Genomic DNA, 25,664 nt, shown 5'->3' on the forward strand with positions numbered 1-25,664 from the left:
TATCTGTTTCCTGTGGCCGCCATGACAAATTGCCACAAATTTAGTGGCCAGAACAACAGAAATTTATTCTTTGTCTATTCCAGAGGCTAGATAATCACAGTCACGGTGTCCCAGCACCATGCTCCACGCCCCCAACCCCAGGAGGCCCTGGGCGAGGGTCCTTCCTGCCTCTCCCAGCCAGCTCTGAGCTATCTGCACACCTGCGCACACAGCAGCATTATTCACAATCTCCAAAAGACAGAACAAGCCAAGGGTCCATGGAAGATGAAGATGCAAATATCTCTACAGCTGTCAAACTGAAAATCAGAAACTGCAGGACAAGAGCCCTGACTGGTGACCACGTTCAGTTTCAGGACCAGATAAATCCACCCAACGCTTTTGGGGCTGAGAAATGGCTAGCTGGGGGACCACATGTTATCATGGTTTTGAGGAGCCCCTGGGAAAATTCTCAAGAACCTTGACCGAGAACGGACAGAGGTGGACAGTGGAAATAATCCAGTGCTTCTGATTAGTGGGAGATCAACCTCTGGCCTCACATTTTTGTTCCCACAGAAGCAATTGCTTCCTTCTCCCTTCCCTTAATGACTTCCTTTGCCTTCTGTGTTTGGAGAAAGGACAGCAAGGGATGACGTGGAAATTTCACAGCCTTGGGGGCACCGGAGACGGAGAAGCCTAGCATGTCATTCTTGGGGATTTTCCATCAGCAGAGGGCTGCTTTCAGGCTTTCCAGTGTCTGACTGTGCTACAGCTTTAAAAGGATAATTCAATCCCATTTTCCAGCTTGGCCTCACAGCCTGAAGCTTCGGTTGCCTTCAAAGCCAGCTTGCAGAGCAGCCCAATTCCCCGGGCACCAGGTGGTGCCAGAAAGGCTGCCCTGGTGGGTCTCAGAGGCAAGATGTTAATTAAAATTCAGCTCCAATCTTTACATCTCTTTCTCGATCTTGTCCCACATGTATACTTTTAAAAATGGATGTTTCATTGCCCCATCCGTGGAGACCCCTTGAACAGCATGCTTTAACCACGGGAAATGCTGTTTTTCCACTGGCTGTGAGAAGCAGACGGCAGAATGTTCTGGAGGCATGGAGAGGGGATGGGCTTTGGCACCAGATAGGTAGCTTTGCTGCTTGGTAGCTGGGTGGTCTTCTTGGGGACACTTAGCACGATGGTCCTGTTTCCTCATCTGTAGAGTGGAGACAACAGCTGTGCACCGTACACTTGCTGGGAGCTTTAGAAGGGATGGGATACATGTATCGGAGAAGACCCATCATGGCCACAGGAAAATGCTCCTTATAAATGCAAAGCGATGATCTCAACCTAGACCAAGGAAGCGTCAATGTGGACCTTCATCTCACCCTCTTCATCAAATCAATCCTCATCTTCTGGCATCAAAGGGGCTAGTATCTCTCTCTGCCTTTCATTTGTCTCAAAAGCTCTGTTCTGAGTTTTGCTGGGGACGCGGCACTGTGAAGCGTCTTGGTAGTTTCTATGATTTGCTGAAATCACTAATGTTTATGGTGTTGAAGAGGGTCCCTTGCAATCTACAGCCCTGTTCAAAAAAGGCCTGCATCCCTGCAGCTTCCAGACTTTATCACAAGCTCTTAGAATTGCAAAAGAGGCAGGCAGGAAAACCTTTTTTAAAACTGGCACTCACACACTGTGTATAAACGAAAATTCAAATGATCTGTTTTGCTGTGTGACCCGTTCCAAGGTCAGAGCAGCTCCAAGATCAAGTGTCCTTCTTGGGCTGGGAAGGCTCTGGCTGAGCACCCTCTTCTGTGAGCACGGACCTGGGAACTGTGGATACAGAAATTGCATTCTCACTGTAGGAATCCCACCAGGAGGCGGATGTTTAATTGCAATGCAAACGGTCGCCTGGACTCCTCACGGAGTTGGTCCCAGCCGTGTTGATGGAGGCACGGGGCCAGGTCCATGCATACTCCCTTCACTGGCCAGCAATCATTTATCAAGGGCCTGCCTGCTAGATGGAGATGCAAGGTGACTAAGAGAGGTCGTTCTGGAGCTCACACTGGGCATGAAGGGAGGGGATGCCTCCAGCTGACTGCGTGTCTACAGAAGCACAATAAACCATACACTGCATTAGGGACGTACATCATTTAGCCCTAAATGTCTGTTTCAGGGGGACACAGCGCCCCAGACCCATCAAACTGGGATGATAACTGGTAAAGAGGCTATGTCCTTATAAGGTTATGCCCTGTAAAGTCACATATTCACAGCAGCCAGGGACGAGGGTGTGGTTGTTTTGGGGGATGTCATCTGTCCACCCTGGAGTACTATTTATATGCCCTGTAGCACTATTAATTTCACCTCTGCATGGCTCACTTGGATAAAAATGATTCAAAATGGGATCAAATGGCTTAAACAAGAGAAAGAGTGTTTTTAAATGATAACAATGATAAAAAGATGAGGAACGTGACTTGCAAATGATAAAACTTATCTATTTTATATGAAGTGTATGTTGATATTGATCATGACAGCAGCGATGAAATGTACAGCATAATGAGGCCGTTGCAGAGTGAACCCCAATAAAAAAGAGCCAATCACCCCAAAATCAAGGCAAACAGCCTTTTCTTCCAGGGGTCCTGCTGTTACGTACCAGGAAGGAAGGAAAAACCCAGCAAGGGCCATTACTGGGGCTAATTCATTCCTGGAGAACAGGCAACATTTTTATGAATGAAGTTTACTTTTCTTGCAGGTCCTGAGGGGGTGGAGTCTGAAGCCCAGGGGGTGCACTGTGTGGGTTTTCTCTCGGGGATCTTCCTAAGGGTGACCTTCGAGGGTGCCCACTGACGATGTCGCTGGGGGCATTCCAGCCTTGCTATGGACTGGTGTGTCCCCCCCACAGCCCAGATCGGGGTGCTGAAGCGGTACCCCCAGCGTGGCTGCATTTGGAGGTAGGGCCCCAAGGAGGTAAAGTTAACGAGGTCATTCATTCGAGGCCCTGATCGGATGGGATTAGTGTCCTTATCAGACAGAAGTGCAGCTCCCTGTCTCTGTCTGTCTGATGTCTGTCAGAAGGCATCCGTTTGCAAGCCAGAGGCAGGCCCTCACCAGGAACTCTACCTGCTGGCACATTCCTCTTGGACGTTCAGCCTCCAGGACCGGGAGCAAATGAATGTCCACTGCTTAAGCCTCCCCGGCCATGGTATTGTGTGTGACAGTATGAACAGACTGCCATGTATGTCTTCGTGTCCTGAGATCATACATCAGATGTGCTCAGAGACAAAGGAGACTCATACTGACTGTGGCAGAGCACACGGTGATACTAATTTTGGGATTATATGTAAAATGACATTTTATAAGTCATATGAACTTTCTGTTAGAATTAGAGCATTGAACAGCTCCCCAGAAAACCCTGTGATTCCTCTGCCTCTCTGCGTCCCTCCAACCACACAATAAAGCTCAGCATGCACACAGGCATGCACATGCATACACGTAAGCACATATACACGTAAACAGACGTGCACTCACATTCACACACACACATTGTTTGATACATTCCCATAAAGCTATTTTTTAAAAGGATTGCTTTATGCTTTCTGGAACTTTTCAGTAGCATTTTCTGAAATATTTCCCCCCCCCCCAGTCCCATTTTCTTTGAATTGGATTAAATCCTTGCTCTTTGCAAGACTAATTTCAATGTTTGGCATGCAGAACGCATTGTGTGTCCCTTTGATAAACATGGAGCCCATTCTGCTCACACGCTGTTGGGAATCAGCCCACAGCCGGCCCTCTGTGCTTTTCCGACACGCGTGCCTGGCCCACCGGACCATCCACGGCACAGCTAGTCTCATGTATTTCCCAGGCCTCTTTTACAGAAACACTCTCCCACCTACGGGTTCATTTGCCCAGTACTGTCAGCCTGGCCCTTTCTCAGAGCACCTGGGATGCATTCTGAGCCCCAAGCTGCCTGCAGCACAGCTCAGGAGCAATGAGGAGCACCCCTCCCTCTGACAGGAGCTGCCATTAACCCTTCACCTCACTGCCTCTGATAACTGGTATCTGATTGTGTCAGAAAAACACCCCAAGATGACGGATGGGTTCTAAGATCGGCAGAGCCACATGTGAGGGCCGTGGAGCCGCAGACTGGCGAGGCTGGAGGCAGTAGTGCCCGGCGGGGCTTTGAGCTGACCACAGGTCACCCAGCAGGTGCAGAGGACGGTAGGACACTCGCTTTTCCATGGGGCTGTGAGGGATGACGGTCTGAAAGCTTTTAGAATAACTTACTTAGCCGTGATGATCCATTGGGTGGAGTCGGAACAGATGTCATCAGCCAAACATTGCTTCTCTTTACTGGCTTGACCCAGGCCAGAGGCAGATAATCTGGGTTTTCGGATGACATTGGGTTTTTAAACATTTTTAATGGCTTTCTGAGACATCCATCACACTCAGGCAGCGCTACCCAGACGCATGCTTGTCCGGTGTTTTGACCTGGTGCACCTGCGTGGTTTTACAGTCAGGTCTGTCCTTCAAGGTCACTGCTTGTATCCCGTCCCATGTGGATTAAAAGCAAAGGAGATTATGGAAGTGAGCTGAGCTGCCTTCTGAGTAATTAGGACGAAGGGTTTAGAGTCTGGGCAGGGATGGGGGTGAGGGAGGTATATGCAGGGCACAGGAAGCCTTATTGCTATGTCAGGACTATGTGGAGCGGGCACAGAAGCCCTAAAACAACAGTGCCCAGAAATGGGACAAGCTGTGTGCGTCCTTGGAGAAAGGTTTCTAGCACAGGGTCGCATAGTAGGCAGAGAGGACAACTTCACACTGGGGGTTCTGGGTGCACGTGATGCCGTTATTAGACAAATGAGCTCAACTGTACAATCCCTTCAAAGTCATAACGTGCTAAGTAAACAAAGGTGTTATTCTCTTGTGCAATGCTTCTGACGACGACCTTATTCTCTAGAAGGTGCACATTGCAAAACACCCAACTTCCAGTTAATTAGAAGGGAATTATCCACCATTTATGTGTTTGTTTCTGTAGATACGCATTTACCCATCAGCAGGGATAAATATGGATGTACACCCATTGAATTTTATAACAAAGACAGGGATTTAGAAACACTACTCTGGAAAGATTCACATGTTTTATTTTCCCAAACTGGTCTTCACATGAGACACACTGGGTGCAACTTTATACCGTTGCCTGATCATGTGCTTGGTATGCTCATCACACCTGGGATGGGAAGTACTCGTGTCTGTCTCCCTGGCACCTGACTCAGTGTCTAACACCTGCCATGTGTTCCACGAAAGCCTCGAGTTGAATTAAATTCTGTAACAACGTTGATGAGCCGGATGGAGATGGAAGTGCTGCATAGGGGAAGGTGAGGGAGAGAAAAAGAGCAGAATAGTCTGAAAAAGGATTCATGGGGTAGAAAAAGGTCAAAGCAATGGCCTCAGTGAGGAAAAGAGAAGCTGCCGTAGCGACATCAGTTCTTTCCATCTATTCACGCACTTCATCAGGAAGCCCCCGGTCTGCCTGCTTGCTGCGATGCCCCCCGTGTGCCCTGTCTGGTCCCAGATGCCGTCATCCCTCCCTGGACAAACACAACAGCCTCTCCCCGCAGCCTTCCTGCCTCGTAATCAATCCTAGGTGCATACATGGGTCCTTCCTGCAGCTGAGTCAGGATTTTCAACTGAGCGTCTCCGGGAAGCAGACCCTGGGGTGAAGACTGAAGGCAAGGGGGGACTGGGGCCTCAGCAGGAGAGCGTGGGGAGGTGACACAGGCAGGAAACCAGCCCATGAGGGTGATCTGTCAAGCCAGCTACACGTGCGGTGACTGGAGCCTAACCCCACGGTGATGCTCTGGCGTGTCTGATAGAACCGGAACGGCACCTGGCCCCCAGACGCCCCTGACGGACGAGCACTTCCATCAAATGCACAAGGACGTATAGCCCAGGAAGGGAGGGAGAGGAAGCCTGGAGGTCCTCGGCAGACACCGGGTCGATTCTGCCATGCAAACTGTAGGTTTAGGCTTGTCATTCCTGTAGCCCGTGTCTAGGGGACTGTGCAGGATGACGCTGGCATTTTTCAGGTAGAAAAAAAAAGCTGTTCCCCTTCCCAGTGGAGGGGCCTTGACCTGATTACTTAGTTAATTTTCTAAACTTCAGTCCTCAAGCTGTGAGGCGGGAGATCCATTATTGCGTCCTCGGCAGAGTGTGGGAAGGGGTGAATGCAGCGGCGGGTACTCAGTGAGGTCTCGGACCACAGGAGCTTTTTTCTCTAGAGTCACCCTCATTTTGAAGCTCACCCCTGACCTTCTCAGTGACTGAGCGCCAATCAGGGGCTGGGAGAGTCCTTTCCGCATGCCGCTCTCGGACAGGAACATGAGTGATGGGACCCGGAACGTACAGGGCACACAAGGAGTGTGCCCACGGCGGGGCACACAGGGTTCTCACCTCACTTTGTGCCCTGAATAACACGCAGACGTTTGGACAAGGACCCAGCCGGATCCTGGCAAGGGGCCCCCGCGTTTCCTTAGCATTCTAGTCGTTAACATAGACAGCCAGAGACTTCCGGAGCCATCAGAAATCACAGCACAGTCTCCCACCCACTGTGACGCCCTAGGTGTTTCCATCAGCCATGTCCCAGCCCCACCAGAGACTCTCCCTGGGCACACATGCCCCAGCACGTCCATGCACCTGAGCCTGCCGCTGAGGCCCTCCCGCGAAACACAGATCTCTTTGCACATGTGCATGGCCGCACTCTCTACACATGCGTACCAACTTCTGTCTTAATTTTCTTTATCACAAGCATTTCAGTGTGTAAGTTGTATGCTATCACACAGCTCTACTGGCATTTATTTGCCATTTCCTTCATCTGAGACATGGAGGATGGGTATTTGTTTTCTGGGACAGCTCACACAAAACACCCCCAACAGAGCAGCTTGAAGCAACAGGAAAACTTGTTCTTTTAGGTTTGCAGTCATGGCTATGGGGCCACTTGGTGGTCATGAAATGATAACTAATTTATCACGTGCATCATAGTGGAATCCAGATAAATGGAAATTGGGGTACACTGCACAGGTCTTAGGCCATCAGCACCAGGTATATCGACTCAGAGCTTGGGTGATTGATTGGCCATGGCCACATAAACAAAGGCAGAGTTCCACGTAGCACCCTGAATCCTGATCTCATTATTTTTCCTTCTTGAAATTTGACTGTGAGCCCACACAGTGCACCACGCCTTCCATGCATCCCCTCCAAGACTAATGCATGGAAATCATTCTGCACAGGCAGGAGTTTTGTGGCCTCTAAACAATGTCCAGTTAACACTGTTGAAGGCGGCGTGATGAATGGTTTTGTGGGTCTGGTTTACGAGCAGGTACGAATCGATGAGCTTATGCTATGTGGTGTTTCTGTCCTGGTGGGCTCAGAATGTGGCCCACGGATGAGGCATCAACCTCACCTGGTAGTTTACTACAAAGGTATCTCAGCCTCCCCCCAATCCTGTGGAATCAGTGTCTTCACATTGATAAGATTCCCCAGGGAACTGTGTACACCCTAAATTTGGAGAAGCCCTGGGGGTGGTCTTTGACCTCTGGCACTGTTTCCACAAAAGGAACCCACGGATAAAAAACATTCTTCCCCACAAAATGCACCAGCGCACCACGTGTTGTTTTTCAGATTTTGTGCAGAAGGCTGGGCATGGGTCCATTAGGATAAAGAACAGGCAGTGATGTTTGTACCTTACAGCAACTATAAAATGCCAGGTCAATGAGGCAGGAAGATGTGGGAAGTTTACCAATTCAGGCATTTCCCTTGGCAAGTAATATTTGCTTAATGGGGCTTAGCTCCGGCGGGTGTGGAAGCCACACAGTGAATTTTCTGTGAGCTTGTACTGTTCACTCACTGGCTCTTGCTACCGGCCAAGTCTCTGCTCATTTTGTCATGCATCCCTCCCTGCATGGGGAGTAGGTCTATGATAGTAATTGTATTGTCAGTTGGCTGGGCCACGGTGCCCAGATATGTGGTCAAACACTATTCTGGATGTTTCTGCAAAGACGCCTTTTGGATGATATATTTAGCATTGAAATCAGTGGACTCTGAGTAAAGGGCTTTGCACGCTGCAGGGTGGGTGGCCCTTGTCTAACCCGTTGACGGCCTTAAGAGACTAAAGACTGACCTCCCTCGAACAGGAAGGAGTTCTGCCAGCAGGCTGCCTCCAGACTCTAGTTCAACACCAGCACCTTCCGGGCCTCCACCCTGCTGGTCTACCTGGCAGACTTCGGACTTGTTTCCGTGAGTGTGTGAGCCGTGAGTGACGGCTGCTCTCACTGGAGGGGTTCTAGCCTGGGGGAGCTCCCAGCGGCTGCCAGGAAGTTTACAGCTGTTGCTCGATTGTGAAATCCGCCCACATTTAGTGCCCCTTCCCTGAGGTTCAAAATGCCCTGTATTTGTAAACACCTTGACCATGAGGTCAAACTTAAAGGTCCACATATTGAAAAATTCACTCTGCTAAAATGCAATAAAAAAGAACCCAAAAGTGAGAATAAAATAAGTCCACCTCTGCTGCCCTATGCGACTCTGATGTGTCCACTTGCCTAGCCACACGCTACCCAGCTGTTTGGTGAAACATGATTCTGGGTGTGTGATTCCTAAAGGCAAGTTTCTCCCATCCCAGGGGGTTGTGGGCAGGGGTCTGAAGGAACGAAGGGAAGGAAGTATATTCAAAATGGCTCCAAATGCAAGAATCTGGCCCTTTGGGGGACACACAATAATAAATTGCTGCCTTATTAACACCCCGTCTTCTCCTCTCAGCAAACTTCCTAAATCTCACCTGCTGGGGGAAAGTTTTGCATAGTATATATTCTGAAATACGTTGAGACAAATTGTCCATATTTGGTAGTTTGTAAAAGATATTAGTATACATGTGTGTGTGTCTGTGTAAGTACGTGTGTGTGTGTATGTGGTGAGCATATGCATGTGTGGGAGCAGGTAGGCTTATATATGTACATATATGTATGCATGGGTGTCTTAGGTACACATAAGCGCATGTCAGCTAACGATTCCAGGCTACTGTACATGCGTAAAGCCAAGCCTCAGTAACAGGTGCAATTAGAGTCGTAAATGCTCAGATGCGGTCCTGTCACCCGATATGTCATCGAGCCATCTGGACTTTGGTATTTAAATGAAGCTCCCCAGAGGGCCTTCCGGGTCAGACCACCTTGTCCGGGGTGGAAAAACAGACACAAGCATTCACTCATGAGCTCTCTGCCCCGGGAAGGTGCAACCTCCCTCAGGAATGGCCTCCCAGGAAACCGAGAGCAACTTGTAGCAAACTTCAAGGCGACAAGACAAGGCATGCTGGCCGGGGCACTGCCCGATGTGTGCACGGAGCAGGGCGGTTGGCGGGGGAGAAGTGTGGGCTGCCTGCACACATCGGCCACTTCGTGCGGCAAACAGGTGTTTATGCAGTTTGTGCACAGGCTCCAAGCCTCCCCGGGGTTCCCCCCCAGGGTTGGGGTGGCCACAAGACTGGTCCAGGTTTGAAGAAGAGACATTCAAAGGCGCACTGAGATCCCGCTCGGCTGAGTGTCCACCCCAATGAGGACAGCTTTCCCGAGCATCTCCTTGGCTGCGGCGACATGGAGAGCAGCTGTTTGGCTGAACCATTTTCTCAATGGTTCGTCAAGATCCTTGGATTCAAAGATCTCCTTCATGGCTAACAAAACTCTAGACCCAGTTCCTGGAAAGGTTGCCGGCATAGACACACACACACCATCTGTCATCTTGAAGGTGCGTGTCTTCTGAGGTTATTTCTCACCCCATTTCTGCCCAGACATTCACAGACCTCATGCTGAAACCCTGATGGTGGAGAATACTTTGAGGACTATGAGAATGCCTCCTTTTTCTCTGTTTTTTCTGGAAAGTATCTTTTTATCTGCTCATCTGCTAAGCCTGGTGATGTACAGAAGGCACAACGCCTAGGAATGTGGCCTAGACCCCCTCCCGGCTGTGTGATCTTGGCCGGGTCACTCAGCCTCTCAGGGACAGGACGTAGCACCACAAAGTCCCCGAGAGGATTCCAGGAGCCCATCCATGGAAGGTGCGGACAGCCCCCACCCGACCCTCCATGTGGGCGAGACTGGGGACCACTGTGATGCCAGCACGAATACGAATGCTGCAAACACAATGGTGATTACACTGGATACAGACTAGTAGTACAGAACTGACTGGTACAACCAGGACGATCACAACTAGTAGTACCAGAAGGGAAACACCCAGAGCCAGACATCCATTAACACAGCAAAACCAGATTCCACCGGGGGCTTGGGCGACAGGGAGGACACCTCGGCGCCGATCCAGCTCAAGCCTGAGTATGGCGAGGACAAGGTGCCCAGAGCACCTGTGTGTGGGTACAAAACAAGTCACAGGACATTAGGGTGGGGGGATTCCGGCTAAGGGGACCAAGCAGGATGCCTGGTGATCACACTTCACCTGGGGTGTGGATGGGGGATGCTCACAGGTGCTGAGGGGGCCAGACATTGAGGGTCAAGCTTCTCATTAGAGTGACAGGCAGGGGTCTTGCTAAAATGGGACAATGTAGACGGGAACTTGGAATTCCAGGGGTCGAGCCTGCTGGACAGGAGCTCAGGGACCAGATGGGGTCTGAGGGACATTCTTAGACATCACCACAACTCCAGCAAGTACAGCCCTGCTATAGAGACTATCACCATTACCCACACCTTGTCCTTCGCAGGGCAAGTCAGACACCCATGCCGAGGCAGCCCCGCCGGCCACACAGAACTCTGTGACGTCATCCCTGGGTGCTTCTGTGCAGAAGCCCACTGACTCTCCCCCAGGGAACATGGGTGAAGGAACTTCCGCCCTGGAAGGAAGGTCCTTCCACCTCTAAAAGTCTGGGTGTTGTGGGTTTTCCAACAGATCGTGACCACACTGTGACATTAACTCTTAGCCTCCACCCAGCAGTCACTGCTTCCTCCTGGCCCCCGTGCTGCCTGAATTCACATGCAGATGCACCCACATTTACTAACCACATGGAGCTGTGCTGTGCCCAGAAAAGCATCTTCCTTCCAGGGCTGTTCTGGAGATGGCACAGTGAAGACGTGCAGCGGGCCAGGAGGAGGGATGGGCAGAGAGTAAACTCTAGACAACTCAGTCAAGCATTTTCTCTAACCCCATTCACATTTTGCATCAGACTCCCTGTAGTTCATGTTCTACAAAGCCTCCATGGACCCCCAACCCAGCCCCAGCTCAGAACTGAATGGGTTTTACGGGTCCGGCTGGTTGCACCAGGGAATCCCTGGTCACATAGCCCCCAAACACCTACGGCACATGGTCAACGTGAACAATCTAATTTTCTGCTAAGTGGCTCATGAAATGCACAGGCCACTGTCATGCGCACACTCACCAGATTCGCTGGTTCTCCTTAAGAAGAGGGGCACTGGAGTGGGTCTCTGCGGATCTGGGTCATGCGGATTCCACTTTCTCGGTGCTAAACACGGTCCTCCATAAAGCAAAGGACCATCCTGCTCTTCTGAAAGTATAAAAGATACACGTGTCAGCCTGGTTCTTAAAATATCCCACCTTAGATAGGCCTCTTTCCCAAACAAATTTTTTGTAGCATAGGAAAGTTGAGGGGATTTGGGGAAATACTTTCTTAAAGAGGTTTTCAATCCTTTATTTTAATGTGGGAAGAGTTTTCTCCCTTTTTACAAAAGATTAATCTAGCAAGGAAAGTATCCCACCAATTATAATCAACCAATTTTGGTTTAGTCTCTCAGACAGGAATATGCAGTGTATAAAATCCTATTAAAGGAAATCAGGAAAACAGTTTCATCTACAATTGCATCAAAAAGAATAAAATACCTAGGAATAACCCTAACTAAGGAAGTGAAAGACTGATATTCTGAAAACTACAAGACACTCATGAGATAAATTAAGGAAGATACCAATAAACGGAAACACATCCTGTGCTCATGGATAGGAAGAATTAAAGCTGTCAAAATGGCCATCCTGCCTAAAGCAATCTACAGATTCAACTCAATCCCTATCAAAATACCAATAGCATTCTTCAATGAACTAGAGCAAATAGTTCTAAAATTCATATGGAACCACAAAAGACCCTGAATAGCCAAAGAAATCCTGAGAAGGAAGAATAAAGCTGGGGGGATTATGCTCTCCAACTTCAAGCTCTGCTACAAAGCCACAGTGATCAAGACAATTTGGTACTGGCACAAGAACAGAGCTACAGACCAGTGGAACAGACTAGAGACTCCAAACATTAACCCAAACATATATGGCCAATTAATATTTGATAAAGGAGCCATGGACATACAATGGGGAAATGACAGTCTCTTCAACAGATGGTGCTGGCAAAACTGGACCGCTACATGTAAGAGAATGAAACTGGATCACTGTCTAACCCCATACACAAAAGTAAATTTGAAATGGATCAAAGACTTGAATGTAAGTCATGAAACCATAAAACTCTTAGAAGAAAACATAGGCAAAAATCTCTTGAATATAAACATGAGCAACTTTTTCCTGAACGCACCTCCTCAAGCAAGGGAAACAAAAGCAACAATGAATAAATGGGACTACATCATGCTAAAAAGCTTCTGTACAGCAAAGGACACATCAACAGAACAAAAAGGCATCCTACAGTATGGGAGAATATATTCATAAATGACATATCTGACAAGGGGTTAACATCCAAAGTATATAAAGAACTCACATGCCTCAACAACCAAAAAACAAATAACCTGATTAAAAAATGGGCAGAGGATATGAACAGACACTTCTCCAAAGAAGAAATTCAGATGGCCAACAGACACATGAAAAGATGCTCCACATCACTAATTATCAGGCAAATGCAAATGAAAACCACAATGAGATATCACCTCACACCAGTTAGGATGGCCAACATAGAAAAGACTAAGAACAACAAATGCTGGTGAGGATGCAGAGAAAGGGGACCCTCCTACACTGCTGGTGGGAATGTAAGGTAGTTCCACCATTGTGGAAAGCAGTATGGAGGTTCCTCAAAAAACTCAAAATAGAAATACCATTTGACCCAGGGGTTCCATTCCTAGGAATTTACCCAAAGAAAGCAAGATCTCAGATTCAAAAAGACAGATGCATCCCTATGTTTATCACAGCACTATTTACAATAGCCAAGATATGGAAACAACCTAAGTGTCCATCAGTAGATGAATGGATAAAGAAGATGTGGTACATATACGCAATGGAATATTATTCAGCCATAAGAAAACAAATCCTATTTGCAACAACATGGATGGAGCTAGAGGGTATTATGCTCAGTGAAATAAGCCAGGCGGAGAAAGACAAGTACCAAATGATTTCACTCATTTGTGGAGTATAACAACAAAGCAAAACTGAAGGAACAAAACAGCAGTAGACACCCAGACTCCAAGAAGGGACTAGTGGTTACCAAAGGGGAGGGTGGGTGAGGAGGGAACGAGAAGGGGATTGTTGAGGTATCATGATTAGTGCACATGGTGTGTGTCGGGTCACAGGGAAGACAATGTAGCACAGAGAAGGCAAATAGGGACTCTGTGGCATCTTACTGCACTGAAGGACAGTGACTGCAATGGGGTATCACCAGGACTTGATAATACCAGCAAATGTAGTAACCATCGTTTTTTATGTGAAACCTTCATAAGAGTATATATCAGTGATGACTTAACAAAGAAAAGACAAGACCCACACGTTAAAGGTTACAAAATTCTACTGATAAGAATTTCCCCTATAGATAGATGAGCAAAAGTTCACCAAGAAATATGAAGAAGGATATTCACTGCAACTTTGTAATAGCAAAACAAAACAAAAACAAACAAAAAATCCTATGAAAGATATTTTGTTCCTGTTCCACGGCTGGATAGATTGCAGGACAAAGATGACCTGTGGCCATTTAGCAATGACATTTGAAAATCATGGTCTGTTTTGTTTTTGGTTAGCCATGCTTTTTTGAAGTGTGCAATAAAGATCGAACCCTGTCTCCACTTCCTAACTGCTCTGAATGCGATCGTCAGCCATGGGGAAAATGGTGTGATTTAAGGGATTCACCCTTTCCATACAGGATTTATGTAGAAAGTGGTTTCCTGTCCACCACATGACTTTGCCACATGGCGTCATCACTGTGCCAAATAGTGTGAACTACTTGTATTAACTATATTTAAAATTACTTGAAATTGAAATATATTTAACATTATTTATATTTACAATGATATATTTAAAATGATTTTAACAATACTGTAGAAGAAATAGATAATTCTACAAATGGCCTCATTGTTATCTTAATAACAATATTTTTCCCTATCAATGCTTGGCAATCCTGTATCATTATGGCTCAGATAAAATGAAGACAAAATGCTTTTGGCTTTTTTGTTATTTTTATCTTCCTGTGAATACTTGTAAGAGTTTTCTTTACCTTGTTTGACAATTCTCCCAGAATAAATTTTTGCTCAGCTTTCAGCAATGTCATTTTTCTGTCTACTTCTCTGGCTGGCAACATTTCTATTATTTCTATAATTATTGCTTCTGAGCCATTTATTCCATATTCTTTTGTAGGAAATCCCATTTCTCACAAGTTGGCTTTGGGGAGTCTTCTTAACGTCTCCACATTGATCTTTTTCTCTTGTTTTTCCCCCAGCATTTAATGTTTCCTTCTGCATGCAGGAAACATTTTTTTTTCTTGTCGATTTTCCATTTCACCATAATTTCATTTCCCACAGTGCAAACCACTTGCGATGGTGTTTTAAACTCGGCACTTATATTTTTTCTATGTTGCGAAGACCATTTTGTCTTTGTTTATTTCCTAGGATCGAATATTCCAATTTCCTCTGACCCTCGTAATTGCTATGATTTTCCTTAAGATCTTCTTCTCCTTCTTCAACAGCTCTGGTTTGTCTTTTGTTTGATTTTATGCTTAGCACCATGTCTGGCCAAACTCCCTGCATGTTTCTGGTGCAGGAGTGCCAACCAGATCTGCTTTCCAGGGGTTTCTCTCTGCTTGCCCATCTTATTCTTCCTGTAATTGGGGTTTGGAGGTGAAGGAGGAAGAATTAGCACTAGGGGTGAGCCTCAGGCGACCAGCTACTACCTGGGCAGACGAGATGGTGAAAGACATCTTAGGGGAGGAGGCATCTCTCCCAGACATGGGAGGTCGGTGACAGCAGTCACTCCCTCTCTGATTCATCTAACACGTTTTGACCGATCACCGCTTAGGAGGCAGGTCCTGGGAGGAGCAGACAGCCTCCATTAGAGACTCTTTCTACTCCTGGAGAACATGAATCCCAATAGGGGGAAGAGGTCCCTGTGAATGGAAAAATCAGGGGAAGTCTCTCTGAGGAGCTGACATTCTTCCTGAGCCTTCCAAGAGAGAACGGATGCCCTCAAGAAAGGACCACTTTGGGCCAGGATGGACGGAATGGCTGCCATCAGACAGCAGAGACAGGCTTGGTGTGTTTGCAACAGGAGCCCGTGAGATGGAAAAGCCTGGGGCAGGAACGGAGCATCTGGGGCTTATATGTACGGCGGGGGGTTGTTTAGCCTGTGCTGGAGTCACGGCTGCTGCATCCGCTGCACTTCTTGAGGAGTGATTACGAGAACTGTCGGAAGGGGGAGAGACACATTTCCAGGACTATGACTGTGGTCCAGCTGCGATGGGGAGAAGCAGACAGATGGGACGGATGCACCGTGGGCAGCATTGACAAAGCATAAAAACGAATTGGCTACAGGGAAAGAGGAGAAGGAACAGTTGGGAACCCATTCCTGGATTCCGTTTTGAGCAACTGGATACTGCTATATACAAGACTAAATTCTGTGGACTGAACGGGCGTGACCTCCTGACCCCACCCAGAGGGATGTCATTGGGAGGTGGGACTTCTGGAAGGTCATTGGGTTTAAATGAGGTCATGAGGGTGGGGCCCCCATTGCTAGAATTAGTGTCCTTCTAAGACACAAAGGATGGCGGACTTTTGTTGATTTTTGCCCATTTTAAAGGCAGAGCAGCTTGGTTACTTTCAGGGAGTTACCCCGTTCTCTCTGTGAAAGCTTCTTTCATCACTAATAATGTTGGTTGTGCCAGATTTACAGTTGGTTACTTAAGCATTCTGATCACCTTTTGTCCCAATTAAGTTTGTCTAAATCTATTAAAATAACCACATTGGTATGCTGGTAACCAGAAGGCTTCTCTTACCATAACAGACTGGTAAGGACAAGGGCCAAGCTTAGACATGGGCTGGCAGGAAGGGACCGCATCGCCAGCAGACCCCAGCTGGTGGGACGGGGAGAGACTTGCTCTAGATGCCTGATGGCCACTTGGGTGCATCGGGTGAACCACCTGCATCTGAACTGTCATATTTGGATGTCAAAGAGTCAGCCACCAGGATCCACTTGAGGGGGTCGAAATCCTTTACCCAGAAAGGCTATGCTTGCTTTGTGGACAGGATGTATTGCAAAAATTTCCCAGTGTTCCTCTACTGTGAAATATTCTTGACCTGAGACACTGACAGGTAATCCCAGTAGGATTTAATCCTGCATCATTTTCTCCATCCCCATGGGAATTTGTGTATGATATGAGGTAGGCAAAATAATCATCTCTTGGCCCTACTCTGTCATCTTGTTATGTTGACTAGATACACTCATACCTGTTGCATGATTTAGATGGATTGGCCTGATAACCATATGGCACCTTCTGGCCATGGGGCTGAAATTCCCTTGAGCAGAGTCGATCATTCAAATATACCTAAATCAGTCATCAAGACCTGTGTTACTCTTCTAGGGCTGTTGTAACAAAACACCCACCTTGGTGGCTTTAAACAAAGAAATCTTCTCAGCTCTAGAGACTAGAAATGTGAATTCAAGGTGTCAGTAGGGTTGACACCTTCTGGAAGCTCTGAGAGAGATTTTGTGCTGTGCCTGGAAGTCTAAATTCCTAGCCATCTTTGGCATTCCTTATGAGGATACTCGCCATATTGGTGTGATATTACCTTAACTAAACACATCTGCAAAGACCCTATTTCCAAATAAGGTCCCATTCTGAGGTGTTGGGTGGAAGTGAATTTGGAGGGACACCCTTCTATTCAAGTTGCTTCAGCATTTTAGCTACTGTGGATAATGCCGCTACGCACGTGCCGCTTGTATTTTTAAATTTTTAAACTTTGTGGATTTACTTTTTCTCATTGGCTTTATTGTGAGGCTCAAAAATCAGAGTTAAAATAATGGTCCTAGGAGGTGACTGGAAGGACATCCCAGATCCTGACATCTACCTCCATCACCCAAAGGATGAAGTCCTGCTAGTGTGCATTTCCATTTGAGAATCAGAAATTACAGTGCTTCTAAGAGAATTGGAACAGACCCGCTTGGCTCTGTAGGTCAAAACCATAAAAAGTGGAAGCAAGCATTAAAGCTTGAATTTCTGTCATGATGCCAAGCATGGCTTTTCTGAGTCACATGAACAATTGTAGATCTTTAAGGGAAGTGTTTTGGGAGTGGCTTTTCCTTCCCAAATAATATACTGTCAATAGAGCATTTGGGGAGTTTGCTTCAATATACAAGTTTGACAGGAAATGCCTGGGTAGTTTGATGAACAGTGACAGCAAAATGCAGTTTCCAGGCTCCATGACACATAGCAATTTTCCACATGAGTGTGATTCTCTGGACATATGCCTGATCCCCTTGTCCTTTATTGTGCCCAGACAGGAGCATTGGCCCTCAGCGGGGGACCTCCTTCCTCCTGTGAGGTCAGCAGAACGGTGGCTTTTGTTGATGGCTTCCCAGTTTTTTTCTGTGTGCAAAGCCAGGGCTGTTTGTGGCGCAGCTCCAGAAAAATGAACTTTGTGTCTTCCAACCTCATTCATGCCAACATAATGCATCAAATTGCCTACTGGAAGTTCCCCGAGTGTGAATTTTGGGCAGGCATACACTTGTTCAGAGAATTTTAAAGGGAATTGGATGAAAGGCAAAATAAAACCCTTTTAAAGCAGTAAGACACAGTTTTCAGAAACACAGAATCTGATTTGCAAGGCTCGGGGAGCCCCTCAGAGGACCTGGGGGTTGCCTCAAGATGCGGGAGGAACACCAGTGTGAAGGAGGGTCCTTCAGAGAATCAAGGAAAGCCTACCAACTGTCTGAGAAATCAAACAATTTCAGAGTCCTTTTTATATTCCTGGGGGGCCAGAAAGCACATAAGAATACAGGTTGTATCTCTGGGTAAGAAGGTAACGTCGAGTTAGCTTGTATGCAGAAGGAAGACAAATTGCTCCATCTGGACAAAGCAGAATTCAGAACTCCTGTTATAAAGCAAAACTCACAATCTAATGTGGAGTTAGATTATAGCTCCGGACTATTTTTTAAGGTAGCTGATGACACCCGAAATGCGGGCTCTTTATGATCAAGTACATGGTTTGCAAATATTCTGTAGGCTGTGCCCGCACCCTCGATGGATTCCTCTGCCGTGTACATGGTTCCCAATTTGCTGCCATCCCACTTACCTGCTTCCGTTTATCTTGTCTCTGATTTTGGGGTCCCCTGCGTGACATCCTTGCTGAGACCAATGTCCTAAAGCTCTTACTCTGTTTTCTGCTAGGAGTTTTATGGCTTCAGATCTTATATTTTACGTCTTTCATGCATCTTGAGTAAATGTTTGTGTGTAGCGTGAGGCAAAGGTCCAGAAGAAAGGCTATTCTTCTGGATGTGACCATCGAGTTTTCCCAACACCGTGTGCAGAAGAGGCCACCCAGTCCCCACTGTGAGTTCTTGGCTCCTTGTCAAAGACCAGTTGATGGCATATGCCTGGAATCTGAGACTAGGTAATTGCCGTGAGGCGACTGGATGCCAGAAATTGCCACATGGATGGTGGGCACATGTCCACCAGTGAGCTCCCCAAGGCTTGCCCCCAGACCCTCCCCAGTTCCCGCTTCCTTGCCTGGCTGTGGGAATCCCTGAAAACAGCTGAATTTGCTTCCCTCCCCACTTCTTTGAAATCCACAGCCACCCGTTCCCAGAATCGGTTCTGTCTCCTTCACACGGTGCACTTCTCTCTCTCTGCCCCTCCAGCATTACGGCTGGTTTCCCTGTTCTGGGCTTATTCCCATCTAATCCATTTGCCACAGGACCACCAATGTGTTCTTTCTAGAAAACATGCTACCCCATCCGAATAGAACCCCTTTCCTCCAAAACAAATAAAAAATAAATAACCACCCCAGTATTTTTTAAAGCAAAACGCCCAAACCCCCTAAACCTCCCTACTCTGTTCAACTTTTAAAATTTTTTTCACAAATCCTACCATTTGCAACAACATGGATGGAGCTAGAGGGTATTATGCTCAGTGAAATAAGCCTGGCAGAGAAGGACAAGTACCAAATGATTTCACTCATCTGTGGAGCATAAGAACAAACAAAAAACTGAAGGAGCAAAACAGCAGAAGACTCACAGAACCCAAGAATGGACTAACAGGTACCAAAGGGAAGGGACTGGGGAGGGTGGGTGGGAAGGGAGGGATAAGGGGGCGGGGGAAGAAAGGGGGCCTTATGATTAGCATGTATAATGTGGGGGGCAGCACAGGGAGGGCTGTGCAACACAGAGAAGACAAGTAGTGATTCCACAACATCTTATTACGCTGATGGACAGTGACTGTAATGGGGTGGGGGGGGGACTTGGTGAAGGGGGGAGTCTAGTAACCATAATGTTCCTCATGTAATTGTAGATTAATGATACCAAAATAAAAAAATTGTTTTCACAGATAAATTTCCTTCCTCCCCTAGGGATTCCTAATGAATTCAAGAGAGAGAGGCGGTTTTCCTTAAGATTTTTTATAAACTGAGATCAATGTCAGTAACAAGAGAGACAGAGACTGAATTCCCATATCCAGTCAGACCCAGAAATCTTAAGTGATTCACGGCTGCACCACGTTGCTCACAAAGGGGAATGTGTTTGCATCGCCTCAACTTTAAAGTCTTTGCAACAAACCCACGTGCTGAGATCTGGGTGACTCACATTGGCATCTCCCAGACACCCGTGGGGTTTGCTTGCACCCCCGCCTATTTTCTCACACTTTGATCCTGCCTGAAACATGCCCCCGCTTTTGTGGGGACCTCCCCCTTGATGGCCAGGCACGGATGTGACTGTTTAAGTGTTCATTTTGTCAGGGGACCATTATTCCTTTGAGAGCGGCAGCCTCCGGGTTCCTTCCCAGGATGTTGGAAAGGTCTTTCTATTTTGGAGAGGCAGGCTCGCTCGTAGACACCCATTCCCCAGTGCCCGTCGCTCGGGCAGCCCTAACCTGCAGTTAAGGGGGAGCCAGCCAGGCTGGGCATTCCAGGTGCATAACGCGGGGGTGAGTGGCGGAAACCTGTACCCTAAGGTGTGTGTGTGTGGGTGGTCGTGGGGGGAAGACCCAGCCCGCGGAGAGGGTGGGAGGGTGCCCGTCAGCCCACGGCAGCAGGCCCGGGCCACGGGCCTGTGCTCGCATCACAGGGTGCTGGGAGGTTTCTAATGGGCACAGCCCGGCTCTGGGTGCCCGACACCATGGACCCTCACCAGACACTGGAGCTGGACACCACGTCCCACGGAGGACCCTGGAATTGTCCTGTGGCCACGGATGGGAACCCGCCAAGGGGTGCAGCCTCTTCCCACGGCCGGTCTATCGGCATTTGTTTCTCAATGTGTCTAATTAAGACGAAGAGAGGCACCAAGAGATTGGTGGGGAGTGAAGCTCAGAGGGGATCTTGGGAAGGACCAGGTGTGCAGGGGGACCTGGAGGCGGCCAAGTGTGTGGCCGGCTTTACAAATCCACCAGTCCCCTGGCTCAGGCTTCTATCTTCCTGCAAGTGTAACAGGTTTACTGCGTGCAGGGAGGCAGGAATTAAGGATACATTTGGTGACACTTCAGCCAGCTCCTGCCAAGTCCCATTTCTCCATCAATTATTGTTTCTTAGGACCTTTACTTTCTTTTATTGCAAAGATGCAGACTCCTCATCATTATTTATACTAAAGTGTGAGTGTCTCTCTTTTTTCTTCCTCTCTTATGTCTCCCTCCTATTCCCACATAAACACATTGCAGACAGGCACACAGATGACTGTATTTCACTGATTTCTGTTCATTTTTTTTTCCAGCCTAGTCTCCAGACCCTGGTATGTATAGTACAAGTTCAACATGTTTCCATGAATGAATGATCGAAATGACTTGCTTTGCTGTCCAGAAGACCTAACCTAGAATCTCACCCGTCACTCACTGCTTTGGGGACCTTGAGAAAATCCTGGATTTTCTGTTCTTATCAGAGGGGGACACGCTTACCCCATGGCAAGCCCGCCCCTCAGAAACACACACCAACTGGCAAACACCATTATTCCCGGGTGATCGGGAGGCGCAGGGACTCAAAGCACTGAGCCTGCAAAATCATGTGGAGACAAGAGGCAGGCATCCGTACCACAGAGAGAACCATCCTGGAGAGGAAGGGGCGTCACCTCTCCTGGAAACGGCCCCCCCAATTACCCGCACAGTTAATTCAGGGTGTCGGGGAAATGACTGGGTGCCAGGAGGGTGAGCCGTCCGTGGGCGATTCTGGGCAAAGGGAGCTTATCACAAAGAGGATGGGAAAAGTGCCATAAATGCTGTCCTCGGGTGCCCAGCCCACAGGGAGGGCTCTGGGTGCCTCTCAGAGACCCGGGGCCAGGAAGGAACACTGTCCTCAGAAACCCTCTTTGTGCCAAGGAGTGGGTGAGCGTCACTACCATCCTGGACTTTGCATGAAGCCAGCGCTTATAAAAACTTCAGTCCGTTTTTCCAACCTTGTTTCCCCAAAGAGAGGTGATGGGCAAATTGTGAGAAGGCAGGTGCCCCCACGCAGAAGGGGTTCTCGAGGAGTCTTATGAAGCCCGGATGTGGGAAGAGCGGGTGGGCACTGGGCAGGGATGATGTAGGAGCATGGCTCTCCGTGGGCACCCACTGGAGGTGGTACTTCTGTCATGAATGCGCTCCAGGACACTGTGTGCTGGGTCCACGCTCAGCTCTGTTGGATGCATGTGGGGGGCAGCTCTCAGGAAGGAAGCCAGTGGGTGCCACCTGTGGGGGTCAGACTTGGAGCCGCAAGGCACCGACACGGTGGCACACAGACAGGCTTTCATGTGGAAGGACCTGCAGCAGACAGAGCCCTTGCCCCCATGTGCTCACAGTCCCCCTTCATCTCTTCCTCCATGTGCACGCTCAGATATCCCACAGTGCACAGGTTTTACTTCCTACCCTAAGCAGCTTCTCTGCCCAGAGTGGGGAGACAGAGGGTACACAGCCGCCCTCTGCTTGGACCTGCACTGAGACCCAACCTCTCCAGGCTTCCTGCCTTCCCTTCTGGCTCCGTCCTGCTCCATCAGGAGGCACCAGACCCTTACCTCAGGCTCTGCTTTTGCGGGTCCCCACCACAGACATGGGCTCACAGAGGCAGATCTTTCCTCCAATGCAGGGGAACAGAAGTTGGCCCCAGGAAGCAACATTCAAGGAGGCCGGGGGCTGGTGGTGCACTTCACAAGCGAGCTGTTTCCAGAGCCACAGACTAGTGACCCAGCCACCCAGGCCCCACCACTTACTTGTCCAGGCAACAGATGCAAAAACGTAGCCCTGCCATTACAGCCAATGACCAACAAGACTGCTGGTTCGGACCCAGGGGCTTACGTGGAGAGAGGGAGGGATGAACTGCCAGGGCACAGAGAACTTTTCTTTTTAAAGACAATTTTTAAAAGCAGTTGTAGGTTCAAGCAAAATGGAGGGGAAAGGGCAGAGTTTTCCTGGACTCCCCCCCCCACATGCACAGGCTTCTCCACTGTCAGCGTCCCCACGAGATGGGACATTCGGGGCGCTGATGAATCTACGTAGACACGTCATCGTCCCCCACCCCCTACCCCCAGAGTCTAGGGTCTACATCGGGGTCACTCATGGTGTTGCTGTTTCTGTGGGTTTGGACACATGTATGTGACACGGATCCATCACTACAGGGTCACCCAGAGGACTGAGGGGGCAGTGAGATACTCCTCTGTATGATGCCATAAACATGGATCCGCGTCACTGGGGTGTCCAGTCCCACAGAATGTGTGACACCAGCGAGGAGTTAAGGACAACCGAAGATACAAGTTCTTCATGACAGTAATCTATCCATACGGGTTGTGACACTGACACAAACAGAGCCGTCTGCACACTCTGCTCAGTTTCTCTGTAAACCTAAAACGCCGCTACATACAGCCTGTCAGTGATGACTCAGAATAATTCCTGGACTCTACGGGGCCCCTGGAGGAATTTGGGGAACCCAGTGAGTCAGCGCGGGGTCTGCACGTGGGGAACACATTTCCTGGTGACGGGGATGCAGTGACGGCCGTCGCCAGCCACATGCTGGTACCGGGTCCATTTGTTAATTGCTAGTCGTCAGAACGAGGGTTTTGATGGTGGCCAAATGCTGGGCCGAGGTGGGCGCAGAGATGGAGAATTCAAGGCAATCACTATCATGGGTGGAGGGCAGAATGGCATGGTTTGATTCTAATCGTCACAACCCCATGGTATGGAAGAAATTAGTATTATCCATTTGCCAGGACCAGAAGCCACAGGACTGACCAACCACGGGACGTGTCCCACCATGGGGCGTCTTTTCTCCATGACTCTGTTAGGTGCGGCCAGCCAGGGATGCACTGGAGAATGGACAGGCACGTTTCTGAGGCCGACAGGCCAGCTGGCGGTGGGTGCAGCTCGGGACGGGGCATGGGGAAGCAGGCAACCGTGCTTTGTGCGGGAAGGTGACCTGGGGTTCCGAGGAATGTGGAGGCAGACGTTCAGACAGAAAAACCAGTGCCCATCCCCAAGAGCCTGGGGTCACTGCACCCCCCTAGGGAGCATCTGGCCTCTTGGAGAACAGGGGTGTCCCGGGGGCATTTGCGGGCTCTGGGGAGGCAGTGGAACCAGCATGCAGAGCGTGACTCAGCAACCGAGACGGGAGTTCCAGCTGAAGGCGGGAGACGGAGCTGGCTTGCGGGCTCAGACGTCCCCTTGACCTTGGGAATGGTATGGTTAGCATATCAGGGCAGAATCAGAGACGGAGACAGAGAGACAAGAGAGATGAGAGACAGGGAGAGAGCATCGTCGAGGGGGTGCACTGAATAACCACGTGGACGCAGCCCTGACGACTGTCCTCCAAACGGAGCCCTCTGGCTGTCCACTTCTCCAGCGGGGACCCCCCCACCCGCCTCTGGCTCCATCTCATCCCTGATCCTTCCACCCTGTGAGTCAGCACCTCTGCTTGGGTTCATCTTCCTGTTCCAAAGGTCTCCCTCTGCACAGACCTAACTTTTCTCCACATATCAGCTTAAACGTCACCTTCTCAGAGAAACCCGAAACCTTCCTTCGTACCTCCCCTTGACCCCCCTTCCTGTAAGATTTAATATTTACTGAGCGATAACTATGTGTCAGACGCTAAACATTTTCATCAATTAACTCATTGACATAGATTGATAGTCAGGACATGATTTATGACAAACAGAAAGAGCAGGTTGATGCTCTGGACAAAAGGTGGCCGCCTGGGAGAAGAGAAGACGCGAGTTGACATGAATCACACACAAGCCCAGGTGGCTGCCCTTCCACACGTCGGCTTCAGCGCGCAGCCAAGCTCCGGAGCGACTCGAATTTGCCATTTGACACGTGGCCGCCTTTCCTCAGCCAGCAGAGGACAATTACATCCCACAGAGATGGGACAGGGGATAGGAGGGAAAATGCAATGAGTGGGTGTTGAAAATAAGGATGCATATGTGCCAGGATGACAGCAGAAATGTCTATCTGTTGAATGGCAGGCAAATGCAGATGTGGAATAGCTCTCATTATCTTGGGGGGGGGTGGAATGCGGCTCTCCAGGGGAGAGGGAAGGACCTGGGGGATGGCCAAGGGTGGCATCGATCATGAGGAGAGGCCCCCATTGTTAGAAGCACAGCCTCCCCATCCCAGCGCGGCCTCTTCTGCACATGGCTGCCATTTCTCTAGCCTCAGTTGTGGCCATGAGGGTCTTTATACTGTGTGGGTGTTTCAGGGGCTATTTATAAAACAGTCCACACTCTCTGCCCTCATGGAACCAAAGGGTTTAGAGGATGGCCAAGGCTCACACGATCAGGAAAATCACATTTTCCTACGAATAAGACAAAGATACATGAGATGCTTGAAGATAAGGTTAAAGTGTGTTTTGAGGTTGGACTTTCCCCAACCAGCGTGAGAGGTTCTGCCCGTGACACGGTGTAATCGCTTCAATATTGGTTGTCCCGTTGATCAAGTCAGCAAACGCTTTCTGAATGTCCATCACACCCCTACACGTTGCAGATGTAGACGTACGAGTGAACACAGTCATTATCAGCCTCAGCCTACAGAAGGAATTCCCCTGCATGGTGCACTTTAATTTTATGTCATGGGAACGTGACCCCAGTTAGGAAAACAGGGAGAAACAAAGAATTGTCTGGGAGGTGGAGGAGACTTGGACAACTGTGGACGCCGAGGATGGAGTTTTTAAGTAGCCCCAGCACCCTGAGGTGGGTGTGAAGACACGGGGGATGGTGACATGATTCGCCTCGGCGAATGCCATCTGTGTTGGAAGTAGGGGTGGGTATAAAAGACACGTGTGGAACAGGAAATGGAGATGGCAATG

General features: G+C 48.8%; 1 long non-coding RNA gene across 1 annotated transcript in view; it reads right to left on the reverse strand.

Moving 5' to 3' along the window:
• The window catches only part of LOC118935957 (uncharacterized), a 46,169-nt gene extending 20,854 nt beyond the window's left edge, over positions 1–25,315 (reverse strand). Inside the window, exons 1-2 of the long non-coding RNA XR_008995077.1 lie at positions 25,221–25,315; positions 11,387–11,507 (exon numbers count right to left, since the gene is read on the reverse strand). This is a non-coding gene — a long non-coding RNA (uncharacterized LOC118935957). The remainder of the gene's footprint in view (positions 1–11,386; positions 11,508–25,220) is intronic.
• Between the last annotated feature and the right edge of the window lie 349 nt (positions 25,316–25,664).

The sequence above is a fragment of the Manis pentadactyla genome, chromosome X, assembly GCF_030020395.1.
Source record: "Manis pentadactyla isolate mManPen7 chromosome X, mManPen7.hap1, whole genome shotgun sequence".
Taxonomy (NCBI): Eukaryota; Metazoa; Chordata; class Mammalia; order Pholidota; family Manidae; genus Manis; species Manis pentadactyla.